Below are 13,789 nucleotides of genomic sequence, written 5' to 3' on the forward strand. Positions count from 1 at the left end.
ATGATGCTGTCTTAAAGACAGCTTGCTTCCAAATTAGCGATGCCACGGTTTGCATAGCAGAGCCCAGGAGGCAATTGTGAAGAAAACAAATATGTTTTCTAGTTTTAGCACTACATATAGGAAAGAACTATGAACAAATAATGAACTGTATGAATATTTGGATATTCCAGAAACAGAGAGTAGCCTGTGTTTAAGATACCAACAATCCAGAATATTTTATCCCTTCATTAAGTTACTATATTTCATTAAGCTTTGATAATTCCTAATTGCTTGTCAACACCTTTCTACTATGAGGTAAACCTTTCTCTAATGGAAAGCAATGCTACCAAAACAGGGAAAGCCCCCACAACTGCCAACTTGTCCTGCTGATGTCTGGTATAAGCCAGATACGGCAACAGTACAGGTACATCCGTGTTGCAGAGGACAGTTGGCTTAGAGCTTTCATAAATGTGCTTCGAAGTGGGTGAAGAACAGGCCAGGGTAGGTCAGACTGTGTAAAGGTCCTGTCGCAGAGGAACAATGTAAGAGGAAGAGACTAGAAGCAGGCCAGCATGAAAAAGTGCAAGAAATCACCTTCTGGGCTGAGACTGGAGCCTCGGGCAGCTGACAAATTATGCCCTGTCCCAAACGCCATGAAGATTCTTTAGTAGACACAGTGGACTGGAAGGAGCCCAGGGAAATGTGAGCGGAGCAGGGGTGAGACTGTCATAACGGTAATAGGGAAACCAGATTAGCATCAGAGGAAAGCAAAGTTCATATTTAAGAAGATGCAGGAAATCCAACTGCTTGGCAGTGGATTGGATGAAGGAGATGAAAAAGATTGAAATGTCCCAAGAATGCCTTGAGAGACTTCCCAGTGAAACAGTTAACACTTTAGGAAACCCAGCAGAGGAGGGAGGAACATAGGCTTAGTGGCAGCCCTGAGCATCTTTCGTAAATGTTACCACTGGACTTGAATTGAGGACCTGTTGATAATGCTTTGTGTGCACTATTGGGGAACAGCTGAAAATTCTCATATCATCTACCTGGTGCTAGCATGTTATTGGATAGTCCTGAATTTGAATATAAGAAGTGTATTCATTATACATCACCCCTTATATTTTTTAGCAGTATTAGCAGACATAAATGGCTAACTTGGCAGCCTAGCATGGGAGACCTTGCTGGAGCAATAGGCATGGTGGTGGTGAGCCTGTAACCTAAGCTCTTTGAAGGCAGAGGTATGTGGCTTGTGGAAATTTCAAGCTACCTTTGGAGACCTTGTTTCAAAAAAAAAAAAAAAAAAAAAAAAAAAAAAAAAAAAAAGATAAACAAAAGACAATACATTCCTAGATTTTCCCCCTTGCTTAGAGATGTCTGACTGACATTTTCACTCCAGCCAGCAGATGGCAGTATGTGGTCTTGGTTAAGCATTTATAATCAGCTTTTGTTTTGAGTTCTCCTGGCAAGCCACAAAATGACAGGGGCTTTTGAGAGTTCACCTTACGCTTTTTGGATCCCCAAACTCCCTTAAGCTCCCATGCACTTTGAGTTTTATTAGTTTGTTGCAAATAATCATTACTAGTTTTGTAAATAGGAAAGCCTACCTTTTTCTTTTTTTTTAATTTTTCAACAAAGCTCAGGTCGGCCTCCGATTCTCACCACCACATTTATCTTCTTTAACTTTATTCCTTAACATTTTTTTTTTCTGAAAAAAAAAAATGCCAATGGTGATCAGAAGTTCGGAAAGTAAAGTTTAATGTATTTAATAGGTCATGGTTAAAGATTTGACTTGGCTTCCCTTTCCCACAGGAAAGATGAACCTCTTCAACTCTGGAGTCTCTGGGCTCAAGACTCAGTTAGAGGCTGCTGTCTCATTCCCATGGTTGGTTGTCTGTTGATGCCTTCAGAAAAATATTCCCATAGTTGTTTGATGAGTGAATTAACCCCGGTGCACAGACTGCTTATCTTGCACTTGGGAAAACATCAGAAATATGCTGGTTTTGAAGTTCTAAGTTCTTCATAACTCCATAAAGAAATACAGAGAAGTGGAAAATCAAAATATACAGAGCAAGTCCCAGCCCATTCTGGCCCACATAGTAATTATCTCAAAAGCACAACCAAAGACCAACTATCAGGAGACCTCCACAGTATACAGGAATAAGAGTGCTTTCAACAACATCTTCAAAATGTCCCATCTCCATTAGAGTCATGATCATTATGATAATCAAGAGAAAAAACGTGGCTGCTCAGTTTCCTCCTGTGGTCTTGTTACTCTTAAGCTCACAGAAGCTTCATTTGTATTATTTACTTAAGTATAAACAGAAACAATCCACCAAGCGACAAGCCCCCCAAACAAAAGCGATGGACGCTCCAGCGCTTCTTTTGAATGTATGTATAAGAACAACAGGAAAAATGCCTCTAATTGGAACTTTCCAAATGCATTTCTCCCCAATTAGAGTCAGTAACGACTCTAAATGGCACTGTCTTGGGAACAGCTCATCAGTTAATTATAAGGAGTCCTCTAAATTGAGGAGGGAAGAATGATACTCAGTTTTGATCATTACAGATAAATATGGCTTGTCATTATTCACTTGATATTTCAGACAGTCCGTCAGAGGCAAACAGGGAACAGAAATAACTGTCTTTTACAAAGAACAGAGATTATGAGAACAACACTGAACATTTACTTAACTCTGTCTCCTTGTCTGGGTATGTTTTTTTCACAAACATTTCGATCGCATGATCCCCACAGACTCCCATTTGTTCACCCAGTTTCTCTTCCATCAGATTCTTCTAAACAAGGGGAAGCAATACAGTAATTCTATTATTGCAGCTCATAATACATTTTAAATTTAATTGTTATATAATTTAGCATATAAATGGATTTGAATGTGTCAATATGGTTAACATCTATGTAATTATTGTCTTCTAGTATCCGTAACAGTCCATGTTCTGGTAATATCTTAAAATTCTAGAATTTGCTTTATATTTATACATTTTATGTATATATATGTATATTTACAATGTATATGTGTCTCAATATATGTACAATGTATATTTATCAACATATACATATGTGTATATATATGAATGATAATCCCATTTGCCATTTAACTTTTCATTTTATAAATAAAACATAAGGGAAGCAATTGTTTAAACAGAGGATTTTGAGCTTATTGTTTTTCTTAACAGTTTTCGAATTTCTCTTTTAAAACGTGTCCCCCTCCTCAGCATCCCTCCTGCCAGTCACTTGTTGTGCTTGGCTTGTGCTCACGAGGTTTCTGTCACCATGAGTCCACGGCTTTGGCTTGTCATCAGGCACAGCCCCCCTCAACTGCCATTGTCTACAGTCCCCTCATTTCTGGATGGAAATCGGGGACCAGACTCCTGGTGCAGAACTGTTTGGAAATGGCCCTTCAGCTTTCTCTATCCCCAGAGGAGTTTGCTGCACATGCCTACAGCTCCCTCCATCTGGCCTCCGCACAAAGGGCTTATCCCACTTTACCACAGTCTTTGTTTTATGGCGAGTGTGAGTTCATCTGACACAGGAGTCATGTTGCTGGAGAACCTGATCTCACCAGTTTTTTCTTTTCTTTTTTTCTTTTCGCTTACTACTTAAACCCAAGATGACAGGAATTACATTTGGCCGGCAACAAAGACCTAGGAAGGTAAGGGCTGTGACAATGACAGATCTGAAGCAGAGCTGCAAGAAAGCAACCGGGAAGGCTCTCTTTCTGACCGTTCTCAGACTACTTACATTTGTACGGCTTCAGCAAACCAAGGGAAGGCAGCTGGGCTCATGTCTGTGCACTAGGAGAAAACCTTTGTGAAATATTATCTCTAAGAAACCCTCGGGAAAACTGCTGCGTTTGCATACTGATATATCCCTGAACTTTATTGCACTGTTAGTTTTCAGTGGAAAAACATTTATAATCACTGGACTGATGATGTAGATTTCATAATGTTTCTTTTTCCAATGTAAACCCCAATTTCAATTACAAAGATTCGAAACCTCCTACTTGGTTGAAGATCTTCCTTTTAAGATGCATGGTGGCCTTAGTGTTGACTGAACTGGTTTTCTCATCCTAATGCAGCCATACATCCAGTAGCTCCCCCCCCCCTCCCCGCCCCCCCCCCCCCCCCCCGCACTCCCAGGCTGTAGAGTCGAATTAGAATTTTGTGGTACATTTGTGTAATTATAGGAGAAACAGAACCTAAAGAATGCACATCAAAGGGCCACTGAGGAGAGAGCAGCAAGAAGGAAACTGAAGCAGGCACACCCCTCCCCCACCCACCCAGTTGGCCGCTAATGATTTATTTAAAACTGTATTATAGAACGCTATAGCAAAGACTATTTGGGTTTAAAAGAATTCTATAGACCATACAGACTGAATTAAAACAGCTGAGTGGCCAGTATCATAACAGGTTACTACTTTGTGAGCCTTAGAGGAAAACCATCAGACTCCTGTTTCCCCTTAGAAGATCTTGTTATAAAAGTAGGCTTTTAAAAAAGGTTTGTTCCGACCTATTATTCTTTCAGAATTCAGTAGCATTTACATTTTTATTCTGTAGCTTGCCCCTTGTCTCATCCCTTCCCTGCCTCTCTCCCTGGCCTCCAACTTAGAGCAATTCTTCTGTCCTTCTGAGGCAGCCCCCAGCCTCATCCCACAACAGCCTTTACTGGCATGGCTGGCCACACCTGGGTAAAGGTGCTTTTTCCTGCTATCGGGTGCCCACAGACAGCAGGAACCGTGGCCCCCACACGGAACAGCTGAGTTTGCCAGCCCAGTGCTGAATCTTGTGGCAAACAGTAAGTCATTACAACTGGATCCAATTCCAAACACAAACTGGCTTTTAAAAAAGGAAACAGCAAGTCCAAATTTTTCGGGTTTTTGTTTTGTTTTTTCGTTTTTAAAGAGGAAATCCTGAAACGGCTGTAGATTGCAGTGTTGGGAAAACAAGCTCATGTTTCCAGTTTCTGTACCGCTACTTCCCCACTCTGAGCTGTTTAAAGGAGTTCAAGCATTCATGCTGACTCAGTTTTGTCCCCACTGCCAGAACAGAAGTGTGACCCAAATGGTATGCTGGGTTGACTAGAAACAGAGACAAGCTGATGCCCGCTTGGCTGTTTTCAGCTTTACCAATTCATACTTATTTGGGGCAAACATTGTGTTGGTCAGGTCTATGGAGGTATAAAGAATGACCTTTCCAGAAAGGGCAAACCTAAAATCTCAGTAAAAGGTCTCAAGGTCACTGACCCAGGACAATCCTAGAGACTGGAAACTCCGGGGTCCGGGTTCGGAGCCTCACGGATGGAGGTGGGGGGTTCGAGGCTGCGTAGTGAAATAGCTAGCGTGGGCAGTTCTTTTGTACTCCAGCTGGAGTAAAATGAACGCAGGCTCGCGTGTTTTCATCGCTGGTGACAGCATCCAGCAGTGAGTGTAGGGTCCAGGGGCGCGCAGCGGTACTTTCTCAGCAGGGTCCCTCCAGAAACCGGCGCAGAGGGTGAGCGCCGCGCCAGCGGACCCGGGGGCCCCCCAAGGCGAGGACAGAGGGGCGCGGGGCGCAGACCGGGCTGCGCTCCGGCCGAGGGTGCAGGCGAGTCGGAACCGCGGCGAGGGAAGGAAGTAGGAAAGAGGAAGGAAAGGCGGGAGGGGCCGGGCCGCGCGGCTGCAGTTTCTGCGGCCGGCCTGGTAGGAGGAGCGGGAGGAGCGGGAGGAGGATCCCGAGCCGTCCGTCAGCGGGCGCGGGAGGTGGGGAGAGCGGGAGGAGGGGGAGGATTAAAGATGGCCACCAGCAGCTGCGGGAGACGGCCACCAGCCCTCACTTTCCGGGATGTTCCCCGCGGCCCGGCCCGGCTTTGATGGAGAGGAGCAGCCCGTGCAGCGCCGAGGCTGAGGCGGCGGCGGGGACCCGGCGAGGGAGAAGACGCGGCGGAGCAGGGACCCCGGCGGGAGAAGGGAGCGGCGGCGGCGTCGCTGCCCGGGCCGCCTAGCACGGCTGCCGCCCCGGCCCCGCAGCTCGCGGACTGCAGCGGGCGCTCGGTCCCGGCCCGGCCTCTGGGGCTCCCGGGCCCCGCGCTCCGACCCGCGCGTCCGCGGTGAGTGCTGCCCGCCCGCTCGACCGCGGGACGCTTTGTTCCTGCGGGGCGGAGGCGCTGTCCGCGCGGGGACAGGCCGCGGCCCAGCCGCTCCCCCACCCGCGTCCTCCTCCGGGCCTGGAGAGGGCGCCGTTGGCGGCTGGTCCCCGGCGGCCGGCGGAGGGGCGTGCGGGGGGCCTCGGGGATGGGGAAGCCGGGAGGCAGGCGACCGCCGCTCCGGGCGGGCGGGGGCGTAACCCGGCGGCGCCCGGGGGTGGGTGAGGGTCAGGTTGGTCCTCTCGGGAAGACCCTCCCGGTGCCCCTTCCCGGATCCCCCAAGCCCCACCCGCGCGCTCCAGGGCGCAGCGGAGCGCGGCCTCCATCCCTTGGGCGCCGTCTCCAGGGCCGCAGGCCTCTCCTGGCTCATCCCTCTATGCCCTGAGCTGCAAAGCCTTCCCGGTGGAAGGGACCTGGGATGCTTCTGTCCTCCGTCGGGTATGTGGTGGCATCACCAGCATTCGCGGTTATGGCGGGGTTGAAAAGGCAGCGGTGACCTTTCCGACCAGAGCCCTCTGGACAGTGGTCGCATCCGAGGTGCTGCGTTTCCATTGATTTTTGACTCTTGAGTCCGAGAGACAGATGATGAGTTTTTCCTTCGTAGAAATCAGATCAAGCAGATGTTTACCGTATGCATGGATTTTCGGTACCTCACCGATGGTTAAGTGTTTTCTGTGGGGAAAACATGCATCTGGAAAACTATTTTTGTTCACCATGGGTTGGTCAGTACCAAAGTGGTTATTATGGTGTCTGAAAACCAACAAAAAAGAAAAACAAAACCTCTGCGTTGAGACAGCAGACTTCCAGGCTGACATCTTTTAGGCAGGTTTAGATCAATCAGTTTTCACTGTCAAGACATCTAACAAGTAAAAATAACAAAACAGTTAAATTTACTTATTTACAGAAAAACTGGATGTAGTATTAGTGTATAGTCTACTAAAAGACTATATTCTATTAGTGAACAGGTCTAGTAAAAGTAAATTCCTCTTTAAATAAAACTGTCATCATGGGACCCTTCTGTGTAAGAATAAGCTTGATATGTGTTTATGTTTAAAAAGATCTGTATTGCATTAGAACCAGTGGTATTTGGAACCAGTATGTGTTAAACGCCGAACAGTTCTGCCGCAAGCAACTAGAAATACAGCTTTTTAAATAGTTTCTTTTCCTTAGTCGAAACCCATTCATGTAAAAATACGCTTCTAACAAAAATTCTCCACAAATGTGCGATGAGTTAGGAAACATGAGGCTCTGAAGCTTCTTGAAAAAATATGAAAGAAAGTTGAACAGTAGTGTAATATTCCACTACTAGATTCTGTACTCTGAAGATGCTGAGCTTCCCAAGTCTTCACTGTTCACATCACTAATAGGCTTTCTGCATTCACTGGGGTCCTGGATTTCCAGAAATTATCCTCGGGATATAGCCTATGCCTGTGCTTCCCCTCACCTCCATCTTATCTGGGAACACAAGACATTGTGAACAACTGGACTTCATAAATATCCTTCCTGGGTGTGGTGGCTCATACCTGTTGGCCCAGTACTGGGGAGGCCAGAAAGAATAAATAGCTAAGCCTTCTGGTTGCAGGCCAGTCTGAGGGAGACATTGTCTCCAAAAAATATAAGTACGTGTGTGTATTTTCTGCCCTATTGTGTCCGATGTCTGTGGCTGAGAGTCTATCTGGGTACCACAGTGGATTGCAGTGTGGCACCTGGAGTATTCATTCATGTGTTCTCATTCAGACGGTGGGAAGATGTTGATCCCATTGTACGGTTGGGGACTTAGGCAACTTTAGTGAAAGTCTAGGACCCAGATGGTCTAAATTTCGAGCCAGTGATGACAGTTGATAGACGTTAAGGTGAGTAACTGATGTTTTAGGATGTCAGTTAGACATGAAAACCGTCATGGCATGGCATTTTGGTGACAGGGGCTTGCAGAGGTACCCAGGTATGCACATGGCTCTGCACTTACAACCTAAAGAGGTTCTCGAGGCACCCCTTCCATAATCACCCACTCTCTAGTGTTTTTCTCCCCCTGTGGTTCCAGTGCACATTCCCCCTGCATTTTCATCGTTTTTGTCCTGTAGAGTCTGCTTGTCTGGCCTTCACTCTTGAGTTCCAGCCCCTTCTGCATAGCTGATACATTCCATACCCACAGCGCCATTCACACATTAATTCAGTTTTTTTCTGGTTGGGTTTACTCAGGAATTATCACCATGTGGTGACCGTTTACCTGCATCTGCAGTTGGGTGGTCTGTCTTACAGACCAGTGTAGACCTTTTTACTTCCCTAGAAAGGCCTTTCATGCCTCTTTGCTTAGTCCTCAAACTCTTGGGAACCACTGATGTCTTCTGTGCAGTACCATCCAGATGCATTGTCGTACAGAATGTTGTCTTGTGTGCCTTTGTGTGGTGTGATGCCTGTGCCATAGAGCAGTGGTGACAGCTGTGGTAATTGTTCTAGGGTCATAGTCATCATGGCCTATATTAAGATTCATAAACCAATGTGAGGAAGTCCTGAGAACTCATTCTAGAGCTCTGTTTAGCTGGTACCAGCCAGCTCCAGCAAATGCTTGAGTTTCCTTTTACCACTAGGCACTACGACTTCTCAGGATGGTCCTGCATTTTGTCCATTCATGATTGATAGACATTTTGGTTGGTTGTGAGTGCAGATATTTTAAGCTTCAGTATGCAGATCTGGTTTTCCTGTCTTCATAATGCAGAGGTGGGACTTATCCCAAGTACCAATGCACCTTTAGCGAACCACCATACCAGTTAGCGTGCTTGCTGGCAATGTCACTGTTCCTGGGTCAGCAACTGTTATTTTTGGTTAACACTTTAGCCATTTAGTATGTGGATATTATGTGGTCATGTTTTTAATATTTTTGACTTAGTAGTTTTTATTTTCAGTAGTATTTGGGACAACAGGAAATTTAGGACAGGCATTCCTCAAAACACATTTTTGTCTTGGTTGTGACCTACAGTCTCACTGTGATGGCTTTAGCATAATCATCAAGGATGTTTCCTGGGCGACTTAGTATTTACTTATCTTTCATGTTGTGAAATTAGCTTTTGGTAGTGAGGTCACTAAGAGACATTTTGGGTTTCGCGTTTGCTCAGTCTTGAAAGAAATTCTAAGTTGCTGTGTTTCAGTTTGACTTTGCACCGAAGAGATTTAGCCAAGAGATTTTTATAACCTCAGTGGACTGATTTCTTATGGTGTGAAAGCTAAAGCCAGGGTGATGCCAGCATTTGGGAGGTGGAGGCAGGCGCCCTGAAGTCTAAGGCTAGCCCCAGCTAAGTGGCAAGTTCGAGGGCAGTCTGTAGTTCTAGGGTAGGCAAAGTGTTGGGTTGAATGATATATATTCATCAGAAACATTTAAAATTTAAAAATAGTTATTTAAATTTGATTATGTATAATGTGTGTAGGTGCTCCTAGAGGTAAGAGGTATGGGACCCCCTTGAGTTGGTGTTATGGGCAGTTGTGGGACTCATGACATGGGTGCTGGGAATTGAACTCAGGTCCTTTGAAAACCACTATGTACCTTGAACTGCTGAGCCATCCTTCCAGCTCCCTGAGTCTTTCATTTTTAATAGTAAAATACATTTAAAAGTTTCAGAATACTGTATTATCAATTAGGAATTGTAAAATATCTTAGAACTTTATATGTAAGTAGTCAGATTACAAATTTGAATAATTACACTTGAATACCTGCAATGTCAGACATGCTTGTATAACCTCATTGGTTTGGTCATTGATTCATACCTTTGTGATGCTCATAACAAGCACCTCGTGCACGTAGCTTGCAAAATACTTGTAGCAGCAGAGCTTAGAGTTGAATGAAAGAGGCCATTAAACAGGACCTCGCCTAAGGGATGCCCTGGTGCATGTGGGGTGAGGAGTCCCAAGAACCCAGACCTCAGATTGATTTCAGGACTTACTGAAAGAAGCGTTGTTTACCTGGAGAAATTCAGAGTATAAGTGGGGTAACTTGGCTTCAGGGTGTCAACAGAACGTGCAGATACCTGCAGGATGTACAGAAGGCTGAATAGTGACTAGTCTCACACTGCCCAACCCAACCTATACCAAGGATTGCCAACGTCAGTAAAACTTGAGGGAAAGCCAAACGGCAAACGTGTAGTCTGTTATTGAGTTGTTATTTTGATAATTTGCTGTAGGTGGGGACATTTATGGGCTGAATACATTTAACACTGTAGACTTTGATATTACCCTCAGATTTTGTAAAAAAAAAAATCACTATAGGAATAAAATTGTGGCATTGCTTTTTAATATACATTTTTGGTTAAGTATATCTGGTATTTATTGCTATCATCTTTTATCATGTTTTTTATTATGCACTATTTATTAACCTGAAAAGCTAAGATTCTTTTGTGTTCATTTAAGATATTATTTCCGTTTTCACAAGAAGAAACATATCTGATACGCAGTCATTCACTTAGCATTTTGAAAGAGTAGATGTGTCATTTTCTTCTCATTTTGTGACCTGTGGAATCCCTTCTGCACTGTCCTCTTGATAGCTAGCGCTCCACTGTTGGCAGCAGTGTCTTTTTCGAGTGTTCCATGTCTAACTGCCATTTAAATAGACCAGCAGAAGCAGCCCAAACCGTACTGAGTTCCAGATCGAGTCCTGATATCTGCCTGCTCATCAGTGCCCAGCCTCTGAGCTGTTGCTCAGGCCTGTCCATCTCAACATGTCTGAAACTTCTCTGGTTCCTTCTCCCCCGAAGTTTATCCACCGTGCCTCCCCTCTTAGCCTTTTATGCTTCATCTCCTGTACTGGGATGAAATTGAGACCCAGAAATTCTCACCCATTCCTCAGGAGCCCTCAGATCCACAGTCACAGATGTCTCTGTCCAGTTGCCTTTATCTTCTAAATATTTCTACTCATCGGCCTCTTCCTCTCCCCCCCCCCCCCCAGCTGTTTTTCAGCCTCATTTGCTTGTTGAAGGGTTACAGTGACCTTGTAATGATCTCAGCTCCATTCTACCTCAGTTTCCCCATAGATGCCCCTTTCATAATACATCTGTCTCTTTGTAAGTTTTGAAAACTGAAACAGCAACCTTTTACTGACTTTTCTACCCGGTGCATGGAGTCTTTGAATCTTGAGTTAGTATCCAGTTTCTATGAAAGCAGTCAGCCCTGGTGGAGACAAAGGTCCGTATGACCTGGCCCCGGCTCCTCCAGGCCTTTCTCTGGCAGCCATTTATTTGTTCAGGGAGTTCCTGCTGTCTGCTGTGCACACTACAAGGTAGAGCGCTCTGACTCGACTCAAACAGTCCAATTGAGGCATTGATAGCAATCCCACGCCATTGTCAGTTACGTGGACAGCTGTAACAGCTCTGTGGCTGTTAAACAGTGTTCCCTAAAGCCATCATCGGTTGTCCCATGTCCCCAGAGTGCTGTAGGTGTCATAGAGGAGCAGGCTGGGTTCAGAGGGTAAAGGCAGGACTGTGGTGCTGTGTGGGTGGCGTTGCCATTTATAGAGGGCTGTGCGAAGAAAGCTTTGTGGTAGGGAAGAAATTTGAAGCAGTTGGGGAGAGGAAAAACTGTAGATCTGAGCGGAGAGCTAGTCCCGAGGCTTGACGAAGGAGTGTGTGTGCTGTGTGCAGAGAGAAGGAAAGGGTGGGCTACAGAGGTCAGAGGGGATCAGCAGTTTGCGTCCTGTATAGGGACTTTGGTTTCTAAGTGCAGTGTGTTTTGGCCCATGTTGCATTCTCTGCAGGGGCATAGTAGATGTGTTCCTGAAGGTTCAAAGTATGCCATCCTTGCTGGCCCCATAGGCACCCTTAATACTGTGGTCTGCTGTGTCAGAACAGGGAGTTGTTCCTTTGTTTTTCTCCTGTTCTTAGGCCAGGGGCTTTGGGGTGCAGAGGAAGAGGGTAGGATCTCTTTTGAGTTCTAGAGTGCCTGTTTCAGTGGGTTAGTGCTTGTGAAATGATGGGATTGCTGAAAATGGGATTTGTCGTTGATAACTGGGCAGTAGACACCCCGTGAGGCTGCAGTGAGTCATAGCTCCTCTCGGTGCAGAGTTGGCCTCCTGGAGTTGGTGCACACTGGGGATTTTATGCTGTGTGCATAGGTGCTCAGTAAATACATGTGAATGGTCAAGTGCATAGCCACGTGCTGACTCTGAGAGCTCTCCATCTGCTTCCCTCAAGTGGACATCCTCCAAATCCCATAATGCATTTCACCACTGCCTTATCCCTGCACCGAAGCCTTGCTCGAGATATGCCACAGTAGCAAAGAAATGGAGAAATCACCACAAGCTAAATGTAGGGGTTCGTTCCAGAGGGCTCAGCTCATTCATTCTGTACAGGGGATGTTTTAGGTTAAAATTTTTATGGCCCCATTAGTCTTTATTTGCAAAACATTGATAGGTCTAGAGTATGCATTCTGTATAGCTATATATAGAAACACTAGTCTTTCAGAATTTTAGAAATTTAGCACCCAAAATGCAGCCAATGGTGTTTCTTACTGTTTTATTTGGCTGAAGGAGGAATTATCCTGTAGTTTATTTACTCAGCTCCATTGGTTTAGGACTTTGGTAGTGGTTGGGGGTTGGGGGAGGGCAGTTGAGTCCAGATGTCTCAAATTCCAAGAGACCTTTCAACTCTGGAGCATTCTAGTCCTATCCTGGGCATTTAACTGTTTGCTACCCACAGTTCTAAGCCACCCAATCATAATCCTCAGACTTCCAAACCCTGAAGTTCCTGCTTTTTTTTTTTTTTTTTAATTTTTGGGGAAGGGCTCTGGGAGAGCTCAGTACAGACTCTGCCAAGGCTGTAAGTCTGGTGGTGAAGCACTCACATCTGTCAGACACGTGGGTCTTACCTCCTATTACTGTTTAACCAGAAGGTCTCATGTCCAGTAGGCCGAACACAACAGCTCATAAATACTGGATTATTGATCTTGCTTAATGTGTTATGTTTTGACCATCTAAGCTGCAGATTTCATTGAAGATTCCTGGACTGCTGTTTTGGGTTTATTTAGTGCTTCCATGTGGGTAAGGTCTTGATTTTATTTCTCTACTAGAGTGGTCTCATGCACTTGGGGTTTTCAATAAAAGGTGTGTGTATTTTTTTCCAAGTTAAACATTTTAACTTTGCTTCCATTTGTGCACTCATGTGTTTGAGTATGCTGTGTGGTTTTACCCTGTGTTAAGGCCTCGTCTGTTCTTTATCATGGTTCTTGATGTTCAACAGTGTTGTACTGCCCAGAGCTGCCCTACTTCGGCAAGGTTGGCTTTCGCTTGATTCGGAGCACAGGGAGAGCTGGCTCCAGTGGGAATGCAATCTGGATTGGGTGAGATTGCAAGACTGCAAGCTGAGCTTGGAAACTTGAAGTCGGCTAGATATGTGGGAAGGCACTGTAGACTTAAAGAGTGGCTCTTATCACTTCCTACTAAGGGAGCGTTTGCAAAGGCATCGCAGTGGTCCTTCCTTGCATGGTCTCGGCCTTCCTGATGCTGCAGCCCTGTAATACATTTCCTCACGACGTGGTGATGTCTAGCCATATAACTACTTCACTGTTAATTTTGCTTACTTTTATGGATTGTACTGTAAACATCTGTATTTTCTAATGGCCTTAGGTGCCCCCTGTGAAAGAGTCATTGGACCCTTAAGGGGTTGAGAGTACTGATACTTTGAAGCATTTGTTACT

General features: G+C 45.3%; 1 protein-coding gene across 3 annotated transcripts in view; it reads left to right on the forward strand.

Moving 5' to 3' along the window:
• Positions 1-5,789: 5,789 nt before the first annotated feature.
• Positions 5,790-13,789, forward strand: part of WDFY3 (WD repeat and FYVE domain containing 3) — a 217,632-nt gene continuing 209,632 nt past the window's right edge. For all 3 annotated transcript variants that reach the window (XM_080924896.1, XM_080924897.1, XM_080924898.1), the window contains exon 1: positions 5,790-6,079. The gene's annotated coding sequence lies outside the window, so the exon portion shown is untranslated. The remainder of the gene's footprint in view (positions 6,080-13,789) is intronic.

The sequence above is a fragment of the Micromys minutus genome, assembly GCF_963924665.1.
Source record: "Micromys minutus genome assembly, chromosome: 11".
In the NCBI taxonomy this organism is placed as follows: domain Eukaryota; kingdom Metazoa; phylum Chordata; class Mammalia; order Rodentia; family Muridae; genus Micromys; species Micromys minutus.